Here is a 23134-nt window from a genome sequence, read left to right on the forward strand (position 1 = left end):
ATTTATCAAAAAAATTATAAAATAATAATAAATATGTTAGAAATCTAATAATAATTAATATTTAAAATTGCAAATCTGTTATCAAAAGATTTTATTTCAAAGTTTCTATGTGCGTTAAATTACATAATATTTTACATGTAATATTTTGCAAATAACAGATAACAAATAAATGATTACTTACCCGAATGTTGCTCTGCCGGCGTCTGATGCTCTTTCTGAGCCTCCTCTTCTTTTTTCTCAGTTCTTTTTGTAGTTACTCACTTTTGTAGTTACGCGTTCGCGACGCAAATACAAAAATTGCACAATATTTTGAATGGCATTTCCGACGCATATTTCGTCACATTAAGACAAAAGTAAAATTCGCACGGATTATACATTCGATTCTCTGTCGCGCACATAAAAGTAACGATGGGTGAGATTGAAAAAAAACAGGAAATAATAAGAATAGTACTATTGAAGAGGATAACGCGCTAATACGAAACAATACTCCGCCGTTCGAATGATAAGATTGTAATAAACATATCCAAGACAAGATCGCCCCGGGTGAGAGGGAGGGAGGGGAGATATAGATCACGCAGGCTAAGGGTGACGAAGACAATCCTACTAAACGCCCCGAGTCGGCCTCGAAACTTAACACACCTAGAGCATTTATCGAATATTTATCAAAATCGAGTTTAAACTTGATTTCAACTCGATTTCGGTATGTAAATGTTCAATAAATACTTTAGTGTTAAAAGTTTGTTGGCGTGTGGTGGGGTTGTTTATGTCGCTGCGCTCAGCCTGCGTATTCCTTTCTCTCTCTCTCTCTCTTTCGCACTCGTTATATATTTATACGCAAATTGTTGTTCTCTATTTCTCGCATTCTTTCAAGTTGGAATCGGCGCGACTTTGTCCTTCATGTGTTCATTGTACTCTCATTATTCGCACGGCAGCACTTGTGCGAAGCAGATTGTTTCGTATCTTTCGACGCGTTATCCTCTCTAATAATATTATCCTTGCTACTTCCCGTTTTCGATCTCATCCTTTTCCGTCGTTATCTATTGCGGAAAGTGTCGAACGTGTATTCCATGCGAATATTCGAGTTACATCTTTGTCCTAAAATGACAAATTACGCACTGGGAGTTTGAAACGTCGGGCGATTTTCGTATTCGCGTTGCGTACGCGTGTGAGTGCTTGAAGGACTGCGAGGACTGAGAGGAGGATGAGGCTCAGAAGGAGCATCGGGCGCTGGCAGAGCAACTTTAGAGTAAATATATATAATCATTTATTTGTTACCAATTATTTATAAAATATTGCACGTAATGTAACGCAGATAAAATATTTACAATAGTTAAATTAAATTCATGCTTTTTAGATATGTTTTATTTATTCATTATTATTTCAAATAATTTAACTTTTTTTTGATAATTTTTTTATTAAACGTTTACTTAGGTAAATGAATAAAAAGTTCAATGAGCGCAACAATTGTTTGTCAAATATTAATTATTTTAAATGCAACTTTAATCTGGATTTATTTTTGTATTTTACAGATCGATTTTGCAGATCAACAGAGCAACTCCGCTGCTGCGCATCGTATCGGTAAGTTAATCAAATTAGTTTTATTTTAATATCATTAAGAAAATAAATTTGCAAATACTGTAAGATATACATGATGTCTCAGACTAATCATATTTTTAATGCAGATTTCTGAGTTTTTTCATATGATAAGGATATAAAAAATCAATATACGACGTATTTAAACGCGTGAATTTTTGACAATTTGATTGGTAAATTTTAAACTTTTGTTATTTAAAAACTATTGTAGTTTTGCTAATTTGATATAAAGATTATCGTTTCCAAGTAACCTCAGAAATCTGCTATGAACGGGTAATATGATTGATATGAGATACTTTGTATGTCTTCAATGATTAAAATATATTTCAAGATTTATGGAAAATAAATACAAATAAATTAGGAAATGCTTCGCATACAAGATATGTATAGACGCATCTTATAGTTCTACTTTTTTTAGCTAAAGATAGCTATAGGTCCGCTTAGTAGTATAATATAAGTGTAGCTCTTAACTTCACTTGTTTGATTTAACGCAAAGTTTGATTATATCTACAGATAGTAGTTGATTGAAAAGAACATGCATTTTACTTTTTGGAATGTAACTTCTTTCTGAACACGTTTTATCAATCATATCAATATATAACAAAAAATTAATTTTCACTAAAAATCGTAAAATAGTAACAGAAATATAACAACAAATGGTAACTTTTTAGAATAATTAAAAATTTTCAAATGCGGTGACCTTTGCAACGATATTTGCCGCCATGCAATAAAGCATTTCTCAATCGCATTAATTATTTCTTCGCTTGTAGTAGTTGTATAATTCTCGAAGCGATGCTTCCGCTAAACTTTAATTAAAATCCACGTGCGTCAATATCCCTTAAAGCTACCACTGGCGCAAACTTTCCAAATAATTATCCGGCGCATTATTTAATTCAGCTAATTACTATCGTGCACTGAGCGTACATTAGAGGACGAGCTCGACCTCTTTAGCGGAGCATCCTCGCGCGTTCCTCATTTTTCTCTCCTCTCTCTCACTTTTTGCATAGTAATCGCGTATGATGCATAATTCACGCATGCACGAAACGCCGTTTTCTCCGCCGCTCTTCCTCGACCACGTGCGGTTTTCGTGCGGCGATTTTTCCGCGGTCGCTTTCCCCCCGCGGCATGGCGTGCTAACTCGCGCGCGCGGGATACCTTTTTTTTTCGTGAGATGCATCTCGCGGATATCTACGACCCCTCCGCCACGTCGACGGGTACGTACGTCGTGCGCGACGCGGGGCAGCCGGGTTCGCACGTAGCAATTTATGGAAACCGCACGTAACGCGCGCTCCGAGCCGAGCCAACACGAGCGAGTGTTTCCACGGAGTGTTACGTAACGGATCGACGCTAGATCGACGGCCAAAGTAACTGTATTTTCGAAGAAGCGATTGTCGAAGCGAAATCGCCGGGCAAAACTTGGCCTAAGGATAGCCGCCATGCTGGCGACAGGGATGATAGGGGTGTGAAATATTGTTTGAGAGAGTAGATCCTTAAAAATCCACAGATTACAACTTGAACTCATCGAATAGATGTTTTTTAATCGATCGAAAAATATGATGAATTAATTTTTATTTAAATTTTATTTAATACAATTGGAATCGTTCAATATACATTAGGTATCTTAGATTTCTTTGCACATGTATTTATTACCAATAACTCGCATCGATTATCTTCGTGATTATAATATCGCATTGCGTAATTAACTCAATGCACTGCTTAATCGCACTTTTTTGTGAAATAAAAAATACCACGTGGCAGTTTTTACGCAAGTCACCATCGACTCTAGCTCGAGCAGCTGTACAATGTTGCGTGAGAAGCTATTTTCCCAGTCGTATTTAGTAATCTATTCAAATGACCGATTATTACATTTCGGCCTTGATGTTTTGCACCATTCGGGAATAAAAATGATACGTTCGGGACACGATCTTTATAGGTGGCGATTGGACATTCTAGCTACTCTTATTCCGTGGTACAACAGTATGTATGAAGGTAGTCATTTATTTTGAGACATAAAGTGCTTATTTTTAAGCAAAATGCTCAATTCTCGGTCAGTAGCGATAAAATTTATTCATGTATTAACATATAGCTTATTGATGCTATAAAACCGATTTTTAGCAATTCGCTACAGCTTGTAATAAGAGATTGGTGCAGTTTTACTCCAATTCTAACATTATTGAAAAAAAATCAACTTTAGATCAGTTTCAACGTAGTTTCTCTTTTATTCTCATCTGAATACGCGAAAACTCGTATTTCGTCTATGTCGCTGCAAAGATACGAATGCCGAATGCAGTTAAGTAAACTGAACGCAATTCTGTAACCGAGAGTTCCTGCGAAAGGAACACTGCAGCGACTATTCTCGTATGCAGAAAAAAAAAAAAATAGTGCTCACGCGGAGAAGCGAGCGCTGGCGGAAAAACGGCGCGGGGCAAGGGGCTAGGCTAGCAGGAAGGTCTTCGAGGCGGAAGTTGCATGGCCAGCGCGAACAATGCGTGTGTCCCGCGAGCGGTCGTTTAATAACCCTGATTTGCCGTTTATACGGGAGGTCATGGAGGAGGCGGAGGTGGGCCGCGGGTAGGCACGGTGATGCGGGGCGAAGGGGCGGAGGGTGCTGATGATGGAACGAGAGGGTGAGCATCGGGATCGCGCGCAACAACCGTACATAATCACGTAATGCGGTTATCATGCCAATTGCGTAAATATTTGAGCCAATTTGCGGCATGCAACGGATTCGCTCTCCTCGACCCGTGGCTTCGCGAGAGAGACCGCTGCCCGATCTGGGCGACCTATTACGGCCAACTTGTTGGCGTTTGCCGACCTCTTCGTCTCTATCCTTCTCCCTCCGCCGTTCGTTGCTTCTTTATTTTCCCTTATTCTCTATTTCCTTCCCGTTTCTTCCATCTCACTCGTCCGGACGCCGTCCGGAGAAACAGAGAAGGAACTAGCTGCCACGCGCAGAAACCGCGGCGACGCGACGGAAACGTTCCGCTTGCAGTAGCTTCTGATCGTAGCGCTTTCAGTGCAACCACTCGCTGTGCGTACGTAAGCCGGGCAAATTTTCACTTGGCATTGCGCAATTGAATTTCACGGAGTGATGAAAAATTTCAATATTATTACAAAATTATTATTATATAATATTATTATTATTAAGTTTCCTGCATTTCGATGCGCTCATGTCAGATGGAAGGATTTCAAAATCATCGGACCACGAACATTAACTCAAAAATCCGCAAAGACTTTGTAGTTTTTTTCCAAATGAGATAGTTTTATTTCCAATGCTGAAACCGACGGTACGGGAAAAGTACAAGAAAAAAAGGGACCGAAGAGGAACTGGCGCCTCTCTCAAGACACGTAGTCGCTCTATGTGATCGTGCGTTGCCGGCCAGCTAGCCAGCCAGGACTCAGTTCCTGGTACTTGATTTCGGCCGTAGACTCGGGCTTCCACTCCTGCGTGTATCCGTTCGTCCGCTCGTCCCTCCGTTCGTCCGTGCCGCCTTCTCATCCACGCAGGTAGAACAGGCGGGCAGCCGCGGATCAATTAGGCGAATGCACAAGTGTGGACCTCGTAAACCTGTGCAGGACCTGCCGCGCCGACTTCCTTTCGGATAGACTGATGGCATTTGTGTGAAAGTCGGGCTGATCCAAACGCACGACGCGATTCTCCGTAGTAATCGCATATGTCATGATTAGAAACAATATGTACAATAATTCCGTCTATGGAACTGAATTATTTACGATAATCGAAAAAAATATTAGATTTTAATGTATCTTTGTGATAAACAATCACAAATCTGAAATTACGTCTAAAATTCAGGTTTTCTCTTCATAACCGCGTATCTCTCTTTGCCAAATGTAAAAATATAAAGACCAATGTATTTATAACACTAACGCCTCGAGAATCATACAGATCGCATACGTATCATCGTTCGAACGTTTCGGATCCTCTTGACTTCTGGCGGCTCATCGATTGACTTTAACAATGGCGATACGTAAAAGAGGTCGGGAGGTCGCCGTTTCGTATACAAGGCGTCATCTGCGACGATCATTGTGCGCCTTCGCCTGTTGTCTTCCCATCGGCGTAACGCGTCCAGAAGCGTGTGAAGAGATGGCGAGAATAGGGAGCAGAAAAAGTGGCGAGAAGTTGAGAAGCAGGAACAGAGGCGCCTTGTCATGCCGTGTAATGACGGCGGAGATGCGCGACGTTCGGTAGGAAGAGAGAAAGAGAGAGGCATGAATCAGATGAGAGAACGGGAAAAAGGAAAAGAAGCAATCACCGTCTTTTATCCCGTCGCTGAGATAGAGTCGCCTCAGTTGCAGAGTCGAAAGATATCCCTGCTACTGTCTGCGCAGTCGATCTTGCTCTCATTGCTAGCGTCTGTGCCGTTTACTTTCATGGAAGCAAAAATTTGTCCTTCTTTCGTTCTCGCAATATTGATAAATAACTAGTTCTAATCTAAATTCCATTGATGGATAAATATATTCTAACAAAAATGCTTTCGCATTGCCGAGTTGTTTTATAAAGTTCATAATAATTCGTAAATTAAATCGTAAAAAATATAATACTTTATAAAGATAGATATATTGATAAAAAGAGATAGTCGCTAAAATTGATACGATGATATTTTTTAATTTTCGTCCGAAAATTGTTCAACTACAAAATATTTTCTATTCCTCCAATTTGCTTTCTCTTTCTTCTTAGCTTGTTTCTTAACTGTAGAAGCGATCTTGAGAGTAACGGCCAAAAGGACGCTACCGAACCGATATTATCAAGCGCTGGCAATTAATCGTCCCGTGAAAAACATGAATGGGAGAGAGCAGCGCGGCGCCTGACTCGGCGCATTAGTCGTCGACAGGAAACGACTCCGAAGATGACGTTTCCTTTGAGGGGGAAAAAAAAAGGAAGAATCTTCGAAAGTCGGTCCCTTTTCTCGAGAGTGATTATTTCGAGGAGGGGAGTAGCAATTTGGCGTTGGGATCCTCTTAAAGTCCACTGTCGATTTATGCCATTAATTTCGGATTTTCAGTGAGGAAGTTCGCCTTCTTTCAGATCTAATGAAAACTTTAGGGACCATCCCACCGAAAACTTGCTTTTTCACTTTTTTTTTATTTTTTAATGTTTACTTTTTTATGTATAAAACAGTTGTACGTTTTATTTTTTTTTTTCCAAAATTATCAGGAGTTGCAACTTGTAAATCCCTTTGCTCTCGGCATTTGCACTTCTCTACTAAATCGACACAAATTGTACCTGCTTAGGAAAAAATCGTAAAAACAGTCAAAATATCTGTTTTCAAAAGCAAGCCATTATCGTTAAAGTAATTGATCCATTAATCGATTCATAAATTCTTACGTGAATAGAACGGTAGCCGAACTAATCTCTTAATATCGCCGAATCTTCGGGGCCTCGTATCGTAATTTCCGTGAGCGCATCGGAGTGTCAGATCGCACATTTTTGTAATGTCTCTTTAAAAAAGGAATACAATCATCTTATAGAATTTATGCCCGGCCCAAATCGATAAAACTGGACATTAACGAGGCCATCGAATCGATTTTCATTGCCGTGGCGAAAGAAACTATCGGCTGCGCCTTTTTTCCTCCCACTTCTCGTGAGAAGTGGCACTAAGTCTCCGCGAGAGACCCGCCCAAAAAGGAATGAAGAGATTGTAGACTTTCAGAGTACTATCTTCACGCCAACCTGCGCATTTTTTTTTTTTTTTTTTTGTAGCCAAATGAGTATTAAAAAGAAAAGTCTGATTGCTACGGAGCACTTTGCTCAATAAACAAATTATTGCTTATTCTCGTAATAACATATTGTCATATGACCGATTGTATCGTAAAATTAGATTTTTTTTTAAATTGAGTCAAAATGACAAAATAGAAATAAAGAATAATTATGTAAGGTAATTAAATTATTATAACACTTATCAGATATTAAAATAATTGTGTAAATAAAAATTTTTAGCTGTATCAAAAATAATTATAAAACGAGACACAAAAGAATGTTGCGGCACCTCTGCAGCGGTATTGATAAAAAATCGGTAAATGACAATCAATGAAGGATGATCAGGCCCACACAGGTACACGAACTACTCAATAAACAGTCCCCCCGTGGTGAGTGTACGAGATATAGGCACGGGCGTTAAATGAAATTAGCACGGCGTTTAGTTAAGTTAGTCGGTCCGTTTAGTCGATCCTTCGGGTTATAAATTATTCTGGAATGACTTGCACCGAGAGAAGCGGTGAGGTGAGAAAGAAGAAGAAGAGAGAGAGAGAGAGAGAATCTCGGCTCAAACAAGTGCTAAGAAGAAGAGAAAGAGACGATACCAGCGAAGCAGTAAAGCAACGCGAAGCTATATATTAAGAAACATAATTTGTTTTGCCAGTACGATATTTTGAATAACACAGTATCCAATACTTCGAGCAGTGGGTTCGGTATATATTTTAACGTCAGCACTAAACACATACCATTTCATAAAATGTAATGTATTTATTGCAACGTATGTCAGAACAAAAAATAAAAATTTAAAGTTACAGCAAGAGCATAATAAAAGTTTGATCGAAAAATATTTACATGTATCTAGAATGTCACACTTTGATTTGAATTTGTTAATTTTTTTGCAAAATTATAATCACTTAAAAAATCATGGCACTAATTATCGCCTTCTGATTTCTCTTTGCAATTATTGCTTTACAAAGTGAAGAGCAACAGCGTTCAGAGAATAGATGACCATGGCTACGGCTGAAAAAAGAAAAAAAAATCGAACGGCGGCCGTTGAGGAGGCGTGAAACGTTGGCGCCTGGCGCTCGAAAGAGGAAAAAGGCTTTAACGTTTCGTGAAAGATATAATAAGTTTATGAAAACCGAGCAAGTTCGTTCTATTTCAATATTCTCAAGATAAACGGACCACGATTAAAATATTTCAGTTAAGAAAAATTAATACCGCTGCATTACTATATCAATAGTTTACGAAAAGCAAATCAGAAATATTATGATCCAAATATCTCGTAATCAAAAGAGATCGTTATCATTTTACGATTTCGATGGAAATAGAATTTGATTGAAAGAGAAATCTTTAAAAAATCTTCAAAAGCTTTCAGGCAAATATTAAAATGGTCTGAAAGTCCACAATTTCTACGATCTTCCTTTATGCGTTCCACTTGAGACAGCCCTTTGGTATCTTCTACCGTATTCATTCAGCGATTTATCTTTGCCGAACAAGCGTGGCGAAGCCGCGTGGACAGCGGCGCGGAGCGAGCTCGAGTTCGAGATATCACCGGTCCAGAAATCTCAAAAGCAATTATAACCGAATCCCTAAATACCCATCACCGTGCCACACGGGGTCTTTGTCTCGTGTACCTGTATGCCGGCTTGTTTCACAAACGAGGCTAGGCCGGACTACAAAGGTCGGCCGCCGCGAAGAATCGGAGACCGGTTGACCCGCGCGCCGCCGAGGTAGTTCGGGGCCCCCGTCAAAGGTCCCGAAAGCCCGAAGGGAGACACAGTTTTTTGCATCAAATATTTACACATTTTTATTGGGTGCTAAACCCATTCAAGATCATCATGTGGCACCCGCGATCCCATCTCCGGGATCGGTTACTCGCTCGTTAAGGAACTCACTCGTCTCATTATTTGCCGTACGCTGCTCTCTTTCACAGTAGTTTATGACAGTTTTTGATGATTCTCGCAGCTACCTGTGCACTGAGAGTCGAATCATCGGCTCAGACGGATGCGCGCAAGAAGATAAATGTTGTTAATCTTTTTTTAAATTTTGGAAATGTTATTGAACCTTACAAAATTGTATAATAATATTTTTTAATATTTATTATTATTTGCTGTAGGAATGTGATGAAGCATGTTAAAGTATAGTTAGCATTATTTTTTTTTTTAAGTCAATTTATATGAAAATTGCGTTATAAATAAAATAAAAGAACGATCGGATGAGATTCTTCTCTATATTGTTGCGTAGAATACATATTTCGCTCTACGCGCAACGAGTTTCTTTGGTCCGCATTCTGGATCAGCTTGTACCTTGAACACAAAAGCAGATCTGCGAGCCGATGATTCCGTGCTGGCCGGTTTAGCGCCGGAGGGTTCGCGTGATCCTGGACGTATCCTAGCCCGACTAGTCAACCCCCCTGAAGGGGCCTTCTTTCGAGGAGATCGGGGATGCACGGAGGTCCCATCCTGAAATCCGGGACACGCGAGCCTCGCGGGAAATTCTTGGCTCTATACCCGAGCTCCCTGCTTCTCGGTAAAGCGACTTGTAGCCGTGGGCGTCGTATTCTCCTCTCGTGTCTCGTCCATGCCCATCCTCCCGCTTCCATCGACGGATCGCTAAATTCTTGTTGGATACACCTAGGCTCGTTAATTCTAGGTCGGGGATTTTTATAGTAAACAAGCGTGTCCGCATTAAAAAATAGTCTAGATAGAAGCGTCTGAATTATGAACCTACATATATTTAGAGCAAAATTTATTGTGACGTAACTGGCGCCAAAGGATTATATACGTTCTATATATTACATAATTTCTGTATCCTAAATACAAGTTAAATGGAGATTCAAATATTTTATTATAAATAGTATACTTGATTTTATCAAATCGTTTCGATGTCAGCGATTGAATTATACATTCTTAATGAAATTGGCATATTTCTTTCTTCAGTCGAGTAATTCTCGAAAAATCGCATATAAATGCGAAGGAATTAAACATTTTGCGTTATGTTGTGGTTATGTTAAGCTATAATCAATCATATCGTAGGAAGTCAGCACGCCGTCTGATTACATGATACACGCGAATTCCGCGCAAGAGTGTTCTTGCAATTAAGCACATTGATTACTGCGTAGTAATTAAGTACCTAGCATAATTAGGATTACACAGGTTAGACGTTTAAACAAGGTATAAGATAAATTGAGTAATTATATTCGCATTATAAACATCAGCAGCGCGCGCGCAGTCCAATCCGTATCGAACTCATGCATGTCCCATTAATCCCATTTATAAAGCACGACAGTTTAAAGAATAGTTTTTGCTTTCACATGTTACATTATCAATACGCGCAGACACATCGCAAGCGGCGCAGAACGCGATAATATTTCATTTGCACGCAAACAAAGTCAGTGCGCGCATGCAATGCTGTGTAACGTTAAGAATCTCATTTCATGTAACACGCGATATACAATTAACACGACGAACTACTCAAAAATTTAGACTATTCAGTCGCGTCCTTGCGTTGAGATCGAACTCGAAATCTAACGGGAAAGTAAAGTATTTTCGCGCAGCGAGCTCTTCTATTCGCGTCCGATTCCGCCGTCGCCGCCGTCGTCATCGGCTTTACACCGATCGTCGTATGTCGCGGGATAAACTTCGCTGGCACTGAAGTTAGAGCGTGTGATGATAACACGTCTGACGGTGCTACCATCGTAACTTTGCCCATCTGCAATGCACGGAAGGGCATGATCAAACCGGTAGGGTACAAAGGTAGCAGCGCGTGGAGGGCGCGGAGCAAGGCAACCCCTCGAGGGGACACCGCCGGCCGCGGCGCGGTGATGTGTGACGTGGCCTGACGCGATGTCGGATCCCGGTGGTCGTGCGGGTACGTCGCGGTCGTACATGATGTATATGGTGCGCGGGAATAGGGGCGGAGCGGAGACAGATGGGCGTGCGGAGGATCCCTTTGAGGCTGCCGCGCGCGGCGCCAGTGCCTCTGTGCCCTGGAAGTTCTTCTTCTTCTATCTCACCTCGTCTCGCCCTCCCCCTCCCCCTCCCCCTCCCGCACCCCACGGAGAACCGCGGACCAGGTCTCGCTCCTACGGCTACGCAATCAGACCCGGGAGAGAAGCCGGAGAGCGTCCTCAATCCTTCCCTTGGCGCCACTCCGCCACAGCACCGTCTAAATCATCCTATTGCCGTGCAACAAAAAAATTTCTCCCCCCCCCCCCCCCCCCCCAGCGAGTCGTGATTGTTTATGATTTGTCATGATTCGATTCGATGGTTCGTGTCTCCTTTGTGCGCCGAGTCTTCGTGCAGGCGGCTCGTCTTGGAAAAAGAAAAACTTCCCCTTTTGTAGATTTTCCTGCAAAGTTGCAAACTAACGGCACCGTAATTCGTACTCGATTCTTGCATAAATTTTGCTAACCGCCGCCGCTAAATAAGTGGCTAAATAATAGCATTGGCTATAAGCTCAATCCAGACGGCTCTATTCCAGTCCTCCACGGCGGAAAAAAGGGAAATTACAAAGTCATTGAAAGCGGCATTTACGCAAATCTAATATTTTTCTGAATGAACAACCTGTTTGGAAGTCGCTTCGCTCTCAAAATTCCGTACGCGCGCGTCTCGTTGTAATTAATGGATTTTTAAGTGGCCAATTTATCGGTACCTCGCCGTCAGGTGAGAATCGAAGCACGCCGCGGCGGAGATGGCGAATTGTGCAAGATCATGCAGCAACAATCGATCGAGCGCATCGTTACGAGGGACGCTCGACTTTCCGTCTCGTCCCTAGGCCTTACAGCTTACTTAGCAGAGTGGGGCAACGGCGTTTAGTCTCCTGACTAATGAACCTGCGGGGCTCGAGCACTCGGCAGATTGCCTGAATTTCGTTTAAACTCCCGCGGAAAGGGTCAACCAGAGAGCAGAGGAAGATGGATGCCGTGGATTATAGCGTTACCGCGCTCAAGTATGATCCACTCATCGTTTCTTTAAACGTGATTATCACTGATAAAAAAAAAAACACACGCGAGGAAAGACGTCTAAGTATTTATTACATAATGAGAATATATAAAATATAACTATTGCAATTACTTCTGCGTAATATTAAGCATATAGGAATCACGTGTATAATATTTATTTTTTATCGACGCATAAATAGCGCCGGTGTTTCTTTCATTGTAGAGAGAGAAAAATCACCGATAGCACTTTGGACCATCATATTGGTCTTTGACCTCAATCGAAACCTTCTTGGAAATTAGAACCGAAGCCGATGCCTTGTAATTAATCAGAATCTAATTCTATAGATTAAAAAAATTATAGCGCGTGGAAGGTTTATCGTTTTTACGATCAAAACGTCCAAAAATCAAGTTTCTTTTTCTATATAGCACTTATTTAACGAATAAAATCTATATAATATTTATATATATATATATATTAAATAACCTGTTTATTTATCGTTCAGTGGTAGAAATTAAAAATTGTAGCGCGTTAATTATGTGGAAGCGATAAATACCGTGTCACAAGTACTCTCTCGCGTTAAATTCTTTTTTCTTCTGTCGCGTCGTTTCGCTTGACATGCTTGATGATGCACAGAAAATGATGTTGGAAAATATCGCGGCTGAAGGCGCGCTTTCTATAAAACCGGCGAGTTTACAAGGAAGTCTCCTCTGTCGGACGCTTTGATTGATTGGACAGTAACTAATGAACCGCGGCTAATTGCGCGCGGTAATATTCACCAACAAAAACCGGGCAAAGCACACATAGCTGACCCGTGACTTCCCTAAGATCACAGGACTCCCCGCGCCGCTTCCTGGCCACGACCTTCCGCCCGACCTTCCCGATGCCTCCCGCTAATTATTTCGGCTACCCTCTCATCGACTCCGTTTCTGTCTCTTCCGACTGATTCTTCTTTGTTCTCGTGGCTCACCTCTCCGGCGTCCGGCATTCATCTACGACGAATCTCGACTGTCCTCGCGTATCGACTAGAGTTACGTAAAATAGCTGGATACAACCCTTTGATTCACGGATTCGTCTAAATACAGTTCATTTGCGCTATAAATAGTATCCGATACGCGTAATTACGGTGACGTTCTAATATTCTAATTCCAGATATCGCGTTTCTCGCATAAATGTGTCATATAAATGACACAAATTGGTATCAAATTCCAATGATATCCAATTCGAGATTTCGAAAGACGAGCTAGCGTATCGTGTTTGTGAGAGAAGCCGATTAATATCTTCATTTATTAGCTTAGAAGCTAATAAATTAAACGGATAGCCCGTATTATAGAATAGATATCAGATGAAACGTTTCTGCGGGTATGTAAATTAGAAATTCCAAGATAAGCCGTTTATACTCCGGCTTCCTAAAACAATACTCGACGATAAATACAACTGCCGTAGACGGGGATTGTACAAATTTATTACGGCAACTATGGGGCGCCATATAACGACGTGCAGTCACGTTTACGGCGATCGAGAGGCGAGGGACTTTTATTAGATCAGCAATAAACACCGGCCCCCAGGGTCCTCCGTCGAATATAAACGCCGCCGAAACTGGATTCGCCCGCTGACTTCTAGAAATCCCTTCTAGCATCAGACTAGAAAGCAAAGGGGCCAATTACATTGTGAGGGGGATGAGTGGCGTGTCAATTCTGGTTAGAGACGACGGTATTAACCCTCTACCGGGCCTTTTTAACCCTGCGATCCATCGCGACCGAATCGCTCTTCCTTTCTTTCGAAACGACCGCGTACACTTTAAATAGAAAGTCGAATTAGGCAAAAACGACACAATTCGCGAACAAGCATTACATTAATGAAAAATATTAATCTACCTACTATCTGTATTTGTATTTAACAAAATATTAATTGTCAATTATTGTAATGTGGTAAAATTGGACAATGATGTTGACAAAAAGAATATTCTGTTTGCTTTCGATTTAATGTTTTCCTAATGTCTTTGCAGTTTTATCGTAATCATTTTTTTTTTATTATTTATTTCAAAGGTAATCAATGGAAAATATAGCTTTCGAATTTATTATTTATCGAAATTAATGTATTACCATAATTGTGTAACGGAAAATATTGCAAAATATTCTTGAAAATTTCCTTACAACAAACATTACGGTTTTTATCTTATCATTTTTCGATAAGATAGTATGCTCTCTAACGTAAAATGATGGCGAGATAGCCATTGGCAAAACGAACACACCGCAACAAGTTGATGGCCTTCCTGTGTAGAAAAAGAGTTAAACATTCTTACGATAATTGTTTACGTTGAACCGCTCAATATTTGCAATGTAAATATAGGCGATCGTGATTCTGGTTGCTTATGGTCGTTAAGGGAAATGTAAATAAAGGAGCACGCCCGTTATACATTATCATATCCTTTCGCTTAAATAGTCTAACGAAATTCACCGCGATCGTGAAGTACATGCGACCATGTTTAAAAAGTTATCTTTAAGATGGTGCACAACTGTTGATTTGCATAAATGCATTTGACTTATAAATTAAAGAGAGCTTTATAGACTGTAGGAGGAATAAAAAGAAGAAAGTCGTAACAATGATTAAAGTATGCATCGTGATGCTTCAGCAAGCTTATAGCTCGCGGACGGCTCGCGATTCTCTAAATTCCATTTCTACCTAGTGATAGCATTTCTAAGCGAGTCAAGAATGACCAAAAATCAAAAGTCTCAAAATATCTACAAACATCTTGTTATGACTGGAAAAGTCTTGAAAGCTTGAAAATCTTGAATATTTTGAATCTGTTAAAAATTTTTGAATAATATAACACATATACATACGCATGTATCATAGACATTCAAGAATTTTCAACACTTTTAAATCTTTTTCAAGACTTTCAATAATCTTGCAAGATAACTGTCTTGCAGTTTTGAGACTTCTCGGCTTTCAGCCTTTAACTCAAGACGTCTTGAAACGATTTGAATCCCTACTTGTACCGGTCAATCGAGAAAGAATCCCCGACGTGAGCGTCGATGCGGCCCACGCGAGAGTTCGGCAACGATCATGACTTGTGGGACCCGTCCGCCCTCATCGCGTATCGCCGCCCGCTCGCGTAAGATCGATCTGATTCTCGCTCTCTTATGCTCGCCGATGGCGTGACAGCCGGCTAGGCAGATGCGTGGCAACGAGTTGACATCGAGCGCTGCGGGCTAGCGTGGCTAGAGCTGCTCCTCGCAGACACGCACCCTGGCATTCTGGCGAAGCAGGGGCGCGAATAAAAACAAAGGGAGGAAACGAAAGAGACGAGGAAGAAGCGGGAAAGACGTGAGAGTGAGAAAGAGAGAGAGAGAGAGAGAGAGAGAGAGAGAGAGAGAGATAGGGAAAAAATGAAAAAAAAAAAAAAGAAAAGAGGGTTTTGCCGAGACTCGGGCGTTGCGCGTGCGCCCGTTGCACGCACAACACGGCACGGCGCAGGCACGCACGCACACCGTCCGTGTTCTCCTGTTGTCTATACACTGGGCCTGATGCGCGACGACGGCCCTCGTCGTCTACTACGACACATAGAATAGTAATGAGGGACAGAGATACGAGGCGGGTCTTCCCGCCGCCACGAGGGAAACCGAGCCGGCCGCGGTGCGGCGGTTCGGAGCGTCGTCACGCGAGAACGCGGCCAGCTGACGTTCTCTCTCGCTACTCCCCTGCGTTCTCCTTCGCGTTCTCTTCACTTTATCTAGCCTTCTTTTTCTCGTGCCTGCGCTCTCTTTTCTTCCCGTGCCTCTCCAACTCTTTCACGCACCCGTGTATTCTCTCTTTTTCCCTCGATTGTATTGTCGCATTATGTCTCCTTCTTTCTCTCTCTATCTCTCTCTCTGTCTCTGTCTTATGCAGCATTCCGCAATGGCCTCAACAGCAATAAGACACAATTAAAAAATTTTTCTCAAATTTCGAAAACGTACAGAAGAATAAAGGCGATATGAACATATTTAATTGTCCGACTTTGCTATTCTTTAAGTGTAAGTAAAGAGAAGAGAGGCGATATTATCGTTAAATTTTGACAAAAATAATCAAGTAACTGAACAACAACTGCCCCAGCTTTATTGTGAAGATTGCGCCCAAGCTTCGAAACTCATCAAAACTCATTAAGAATTATTACATACTATTTTCTGTATTTTTGTTTTCCTTCGCGCAACGTTCTTCCATACAATTTCAGCTTTCATTCTTTACTGTACGCCCACCGTTGCTTTTCATACATCTCAGCGATCGTGAGACACCCCTTTTGCAAGAAACTGAGAAATTCTTTGCACAGAGTTTCTTGCTCAATTCCACCCACGTACCCTTCGTGCGAACCCTAAGCTCCTTTTATCAACAGTCCATCACGATCGTTTGAGAACTGCAGGTGTTCGTCGCATACATTCGCAATGATGTGCGTGCGAGTGAGGCTTTTGTGGAAAGTCGCGGAAAGTGCGGATACTCGTGAGATTCGATTAGGCATAAGAAAGAGAATGGAAAACACTCCCACTCCCCCGTCTGGGTAGTGATATCAGTTATTTTTATAATGGCAAATCAACAAACATTTTCTAACTCTTTTATAGCTGCAAATTGCTGTCTGTAGAATCGGTCGGCGCGACAAAAAGCATTAGGTTTGCATTAAAATAGCACAAAATTACTAATGCATGAACAAAAAGAAATCATGCTTCAAATATTCTTATTCGCTTTTTCAAACATGAATTTATCTTTGCATTTACCAATTTGCTATTATCTATTGTTCTAATAATCCGATAACTACAACATGGTTGTAAAATAATTTTTACATACATACTACGCCTTTATGACAGTCAACATTTTTTATTTTATTAAAATATATTATTTGACCATATTTTTCTTTATAAAACACAGAAAAAGGCATTTGCAAAGGGGAGAAATTCCTTCTTAAAAAGAAAATTTTTTTTGCCATCACAATTACGAGGAAGAGAATGTCGCTATCTCACCGCGGGATTACACGCGACTTGCGTTTTTTGCTCTTAGTACTAGCGACCCTTCTGTTATATTTTTCACGCGTGCAAATTGCTGTCTTCTTCATTTCAAAGCTTCACCCTTTTTATGCGGCGTATTACCCTCGGACGATTATACCTCAAAGTCCCGTTGAAACTGCAGAATTTCCTTTTCTCATGATTACCATCGCGTGAAGAATCTATAACGCATGATTAAAAAACCCCTTTTCCTTGATCGTTTCGCACCTACGTGAATAGGAAATAATTAGCTATTTGCCGTCTAAAATTTTCTCTTCAGAACTAAGCACAATGTTTATTGCGCATAATAATTATTAAGACCTTCTTCTTATAATGACACGAATTTGTAATTTTTATCAACACATTTGAATAATGTTTCAATCCAGCCGCGACATTAGTGCTCTTAGTTAATAAAATGTTTAATTTAAATACTAGATATTTAGTCTTATAAGAAAATACATTGTATATATATTTTATTTGCGATAATTTTATAAATCTACTGCTAATATAGACGCATGTGACAGAGTTTCATTCCGTAGCTCAATGTTTAATACCGCGCTTTACCGCGAAGCAATTGCAGTATGTTTACAATGGAAATACATACTACGTGCGAGTATCTGCGTGATTACGTATACGATCATTGCGACATGATCATCAGAGCGCAAGCAGAACTTCCCACGTAGTAACATCGAGGTTCGATCGAAATCGAAAAGACCGAACATCCGCCGGCGTTTGCAGTCTCTCATTGAAAGGAGCTCCCGGTAGGACTCGCCACACCCCTCGCGGTCGCATCCTTCCACCTTCCCCGTCTCTCCCTCCTCCCCCTTCACCCTTCACCGACAGTACATCGCGGCGTTCTTTTGTTTCGGGCGTCCATTCACGCGAGGGCAATCACCTTGAAAGTCAGTTTTTCCTCCTCGCCTACGTCAGGGAAAAGGATGAAGGAATAGTGAAAGAACGAAGTGAGGAAACGGTCGCGCCTTAATTGTAGGGAACGATCGTACGGGTAGTAAGGATCTTCGTCGGGCGACACTTCGATGGGTCTGATGATTATTTTTCTGACCGATTCGGAGGATACCGTGCCGTTGTCAAAAATTAGGTATCCGGCGCTTTCGGGAAATTAAAGCATCGGCCGTCTCCGGCGCGTTATTAGGCCTTGACACGATACACGTGTTTTTCTTTCACCGACGAGAGAATTCTAACTGGGGGCTGAATTTTACTCGCTCATTCATCACGAACGAGAAGATTACGTTACGTCGGTATCGCAATTTAACAATTTTATTAAATAGCGCAAAAACAAGAAAATGTAGAAACCAAATTCTTAAGTAACTTGTGCGTGTGCGATAAACCATCTTGTTCGAGAATTATCAAAGAGAATTTTAACTAATTGGTAATTTAATTGCGCTATTAAATAGCGATGGATTTTGCCTATCAATGACGCTAAAATCTTCTTTGACGCACAGAGCTTTGATAAGCATTCATAATTCTGTCGTCATTATTCGGTATCTTATTTCAAATCTTCTCCGGTACGCGATAATCAATCTCGCCACAATGGCGGGCAATTCGACTTCTCCAGGGCATCCCTCGCACCACGTCGCTAGTAGCCCCATTCATCCATCCTGAAGGAGCCGCGTCCTCGCCCTCTCGTTTTTCTCTCGTCGTGGCTCTTCGTTCTCCCCTTCGCGCGTCCACCTCCCTCTCGGTGTCTTTTTCTTCCTCCTCAGGGGCACTCGTGAAAGTCTCTTTGTTCGAACGACGGCTCGTCCTCGTTCGCCTCGTAAGTCGCCGACTCCTCGAAGGCTTTTGACTCTCCGTGAGTACCGATCGAACGACTCACCGTGAGACTCACGATTCCGCTGCCTCTCTCGCCTTTCCAGCGTCGCGTTTCGAGCCGCTGCTGCGCGATGTACTTTTCTCAGGGCATAAATGCGACTTTAAGCAATGATTTTACGTTTAATTTGATATCGAGTTTCTAAATTTAATGCATAAATATTCATCTCATTCCAACAATAATTTAAGTGATTATCTCAATTATATAATTATTTAGTAATTATCATCGTAAAGTGTCAAGAATGATCTTATAAAATACGGTTTTCATACCGACAGCGAAAATTAATTCAAATATGGAAATTAATTCGCTCATTACTAATATGTTCAGTACATTTATCATTCAGCCTTACACATCGACAGTATCTTTCCATCAAGCGTGTAAAGTGAATCTCGGTTTTCCGGAAGACATTAATAACGTTCGTCGACACACGATCCCCCTGGTGCAATATCTTCGCGCATCTCACTGCATTTTCTTGAATGACGATATACTGTGCTCATAAGAAATACTTCTTCTCACTCGCTTCTCTCTCAGATGCTCTACATTTTCTCCGACTACCATATCATTAAATTCAATACCACTGGAACCCTAACGAGGAGTACGTTTCTGCGATCCCTGCACCTGATCTGTAATTTCGAGCCCGCATAAACGGATACGCGCGATACACACAGGGTGTTCCGAAAAAATGCGCGCGCGTGCGCCCGTCGATCTCGGATCAATAAAGAATCGATTCCTCCGACGATCCTTAAAAAGTGTTTCCAGTGAAACGGCAGGGGCGCGGTAGGTGGATTTCGTGGCCCGTGCTAAAAATAGAGAGACGCTTTCGGACGTTAGAGCGAACGATAATGCCGTGTAGAACACGGTCAAACACAATGTTTGCGGGTGACGCCCACCCATACTCCGGCTTTTACTGCCGGGTAGTAAAGTACGAAAATTATGATCCGAGCTTGTCACTGCTCCGGGCATCGAGAAACTCTCCAAGACCCGCCACTCTCGCATTCCCCCGCCCGTCTTTCCTGCTTCTCTGTTTTTTCCACGACGTAGCACCTTTGCACAGTGTAGATACGCGCGCAACCTTAAGCGTCGACCGCCTGAATATTATGCGCCGTTGTTAGACGCACGTGATGGAAAATGCATGATGCATGCGAGCAAAGCGCGATGCGATTCAATCGTGCATAAAAAGATTAAATTGTACAACACCCGGTAATGGACGAGGCAGCGAGAGCGTTTGCAGGATGCGTGTATAGCGTCATTGATAGTATTCTGCCGGTTGTAAGATATAAGAATATTTCAATGAATAATGTTTCGAGAGTATAATAAGAAATTTTAACGAGGGATAATAAAATGTGATAAATTTGCAATATTTTGAGATGGGTGTAACAAAAATGGGAAATTATGCGGTAATGAAAGAGTTTCGGTATCTCCTAAATGGGTTACGTCTCGTGCGATCGGGGTACACCGTACTTAAGCGTGACAAGTATTCAAACCATCATTACCGGACATATAGGACGGCGAAAAAAAGAATGCCGAAGTACGGTAAGCGGTGCACCGATCGACGGTCACGGAATCTGCGAAACTACGAGCGAGGAGAAAGTTCTCGCGAGATGCAAGCGCAATTACAGCGAGTGATAAAAGTGCCACTTAGCACTATAATCTGCAAGTATTTTTACGTCCTTTTGATTTGACAGAGAAACGTCGGGCAACAAGAAATCAAAATGCCACTTTGCACCGCAATTTGTCCATAAGTTTCCACATCGCGTTTGGCATTACTCTTTCTTTTTTCTTCACAAAACTACTCGAGTTACGAACGCTTTTCATGAGATATTTTCTTATTGACGCCACACCGTGTGACATTACAAATTCCGGACAGCGAGATGAAATGTGTCTCTTGTTTGTTTGTTCGTCACCATTTGTGTACAGCGTGCTTCTCTTAAAAATTTCCTTCGTCAAATATTTCCTTCTCCGGATGGAACTTTAAAGCAAAATTTCACTTTGCGTTTAGATTGTTTAGTATCAATGTCGTTTTTACCAATATATTGATTTCGTACATAAGTAAACTCAACACAGAGTTATTGTAATAAAAAAAAACTTGTTTCCAGAGATTTATCGTGAAATAATGAGTCAACCTAATTGTACGATGTGTTATTATATAAGCGGCAAAACTCGTAATATACCGTCAATTAGAATTATCAAAGGATCAGACGCATATTTTTTAAAGCGCATTGCTTCGAGCGGTGACGAGTCATCCGCTTTAGGAAAGCCCCGGCGAAACGGACGAAACAACATCGGGCACCGCCGACGCAGTCCTCTCGTCGTCTAATTGAATGGCATTTTATTTAGCACAGTTCCCCGCACTCTGGATAGCCGCCATTTACCTCAATTACGTAATTCACCGTACACAACCGGCCGGGCAGCTATCCACCATGAGCATCGCATGGTGATGGCGCAGCCCATGGTGGTAGTGGTGGTGGTGATGGTGGTGGCGGTCGACTGATGACACGTGTTTGCGCTACCGCCGCCGTGCAATTAGCCCCCAATGTAATTTCGCGCCATAAGAGCGTGCCACGCTCTTTTGGCCTAGTGCCGTTCCCGCGGGCGCATCAGTACACCGGTATTACGAAGAGGGAAGTGATTTCGTCCAGGGCACGTAAGGAAATTCGAACCCCGTGCCATCCTTGTACTTTGTGTCCACACTTTTGCAGGCTCCGACGACATTAATCTTTAGAAACCGGGTTGTCGATATTTTTAATTTTTGACTGAAAAGTTTTTAAATAATGCAAAAAGGATTTCTAAAAACCAACACCATTATCGGTCCCCGTGTTAAGAAAAAAATTAAACAATTTTTTCCACGCTGCAACAATTTGTAACATTCTTCTGTAAATATTTGTCGCATTTATATAAAAGCATGAAAAACAGTTTTAACTCGATTTTCGCAAGTTTGCAGAAAAATACTTTTATTCACGATGTATGTAGGAAAAATTTCAACATTTGTGTGTATATATTTTCTGTATTCAAATATAGATATTATTTTATATGATATTTTTGATGGGATAGCTTTTAGCGAGCATACAATTGTATAACAGTTGCATGCAATAAGAAAAAAGAATTTATAAATATTTCAGATTGACGTTGAAACTCTGCTGCATTGAAACGCTATTATCTATTATATAACACAAAATAGAATTTTATATAAATTTTTATACGTGTTAGAAACTTCATATTACCCAATATTGAGATTAATTATTTTCACAACACATTATAAATTTGCTATCTGTTTAAATAATTAATCAAAATCTAAACGTAAAGATGCCGTTAATATTTATTACTGTTACGCTTAAGTATAGGTAGACAATTATCTTTTTAAATTCTTTATACAAAAATGTTGTGTAACCATTTTTTAAAAAGATATCTAAAAATATTCATATTATCTTCAATATTCGTATGGACAATTACTTATCATTGATAAAGTTGTGTAATTAATGTTACGTTCTTAAATGTATCGAAAATGAGTGCTCGCGTAATTGAAGCATCGAGCCCATACACCGGCGAAACGTGACGCAATTTTAATGGATGGGATATTATCTAGCAACTAATATCATTGTAGATAACCACTAAAGGCAGTAATTGTGCGCGCTCTGACTGATTAAGCATAATTATAAACCAGAAAGAAATGTCTCTAGGTCACTGTGCTACGACGGCAAAACGATCAACAAGTTCCTATGTTAACTTTTTTGTATTATGTGCAATATTTCTAAAATTTTTAAATTTTAAACAGATTTTACGTTATCAAGAAAATTTATATTTATTCACATTTGTGTTTAATAAGTAAAAAAAATTATTATATACTTATTAAAATCATTTATAAAATTGTGAAATTGATTCTAATAATGTAAAGATAATATAAATTGTTAGAAATTAGATTTGTTTTACACATACAAATTTTATGACTGAAATTTCACAAAAATATAATTAATATATTAATATAAAGAAAGAGAAATATTTATAACGAAAAATTACCGATAATTCATAGTTTAGCTTTCAT

The 23134-nt window shown here is 40.7% G+C and overlaps 1 protein-coding gene and 1 long non-coding RNA gene across 9 annotated transcripts in view; one reads left to right on the forward strand and one right to left on the reverse strand.

Annotated features, from left to right (window-relative positions):
* Dll (Distal-less) overlaps window positions 1-23134 on the forward strand; it is a 141409-nt gene that overhangs the window by 2627 nt on the left and 115648 nt on the right. For 7 of the 8 annotated variants that reach the window (XR_010889266.1, XM_067351823.1, XM_067351822.1 and 4 more), the window contains one exon: window positions 1530-1578. The gene's annotated coding sequence lies outside the window, so the exon portion shown is untranslated. Of the gene's footprint in view, window positions 1-753; window positions 1247-1529; window positions 1579-23134 lie in introns of those variants that run through there. The other variant, XM_067351824.1, reaches the window with a different exon arrangement.
* Window positions 1-23134, reverse strand: part of LOC105676565 (uncharacterized) — a 37843-nt gene that overhangs the window by 1034 nt on the left and 13675 nt on the right. The window lies entirely within an intron of this gene.

The sequence above is a fragment of the Linepithema humile genome, chromosome 3 (assembly GCF_040581485.1).
Source record: "Linepithema humile isolate Giens D197 chromosome 3, Lhum_UNIL_v1.0, whole genome shotgun sequence".
NCBI lineage: Eukaryota > Metazoa > Arthropoda > Insecta > Hymenoptera > Formicidae > Linepithema > Linepithema humile.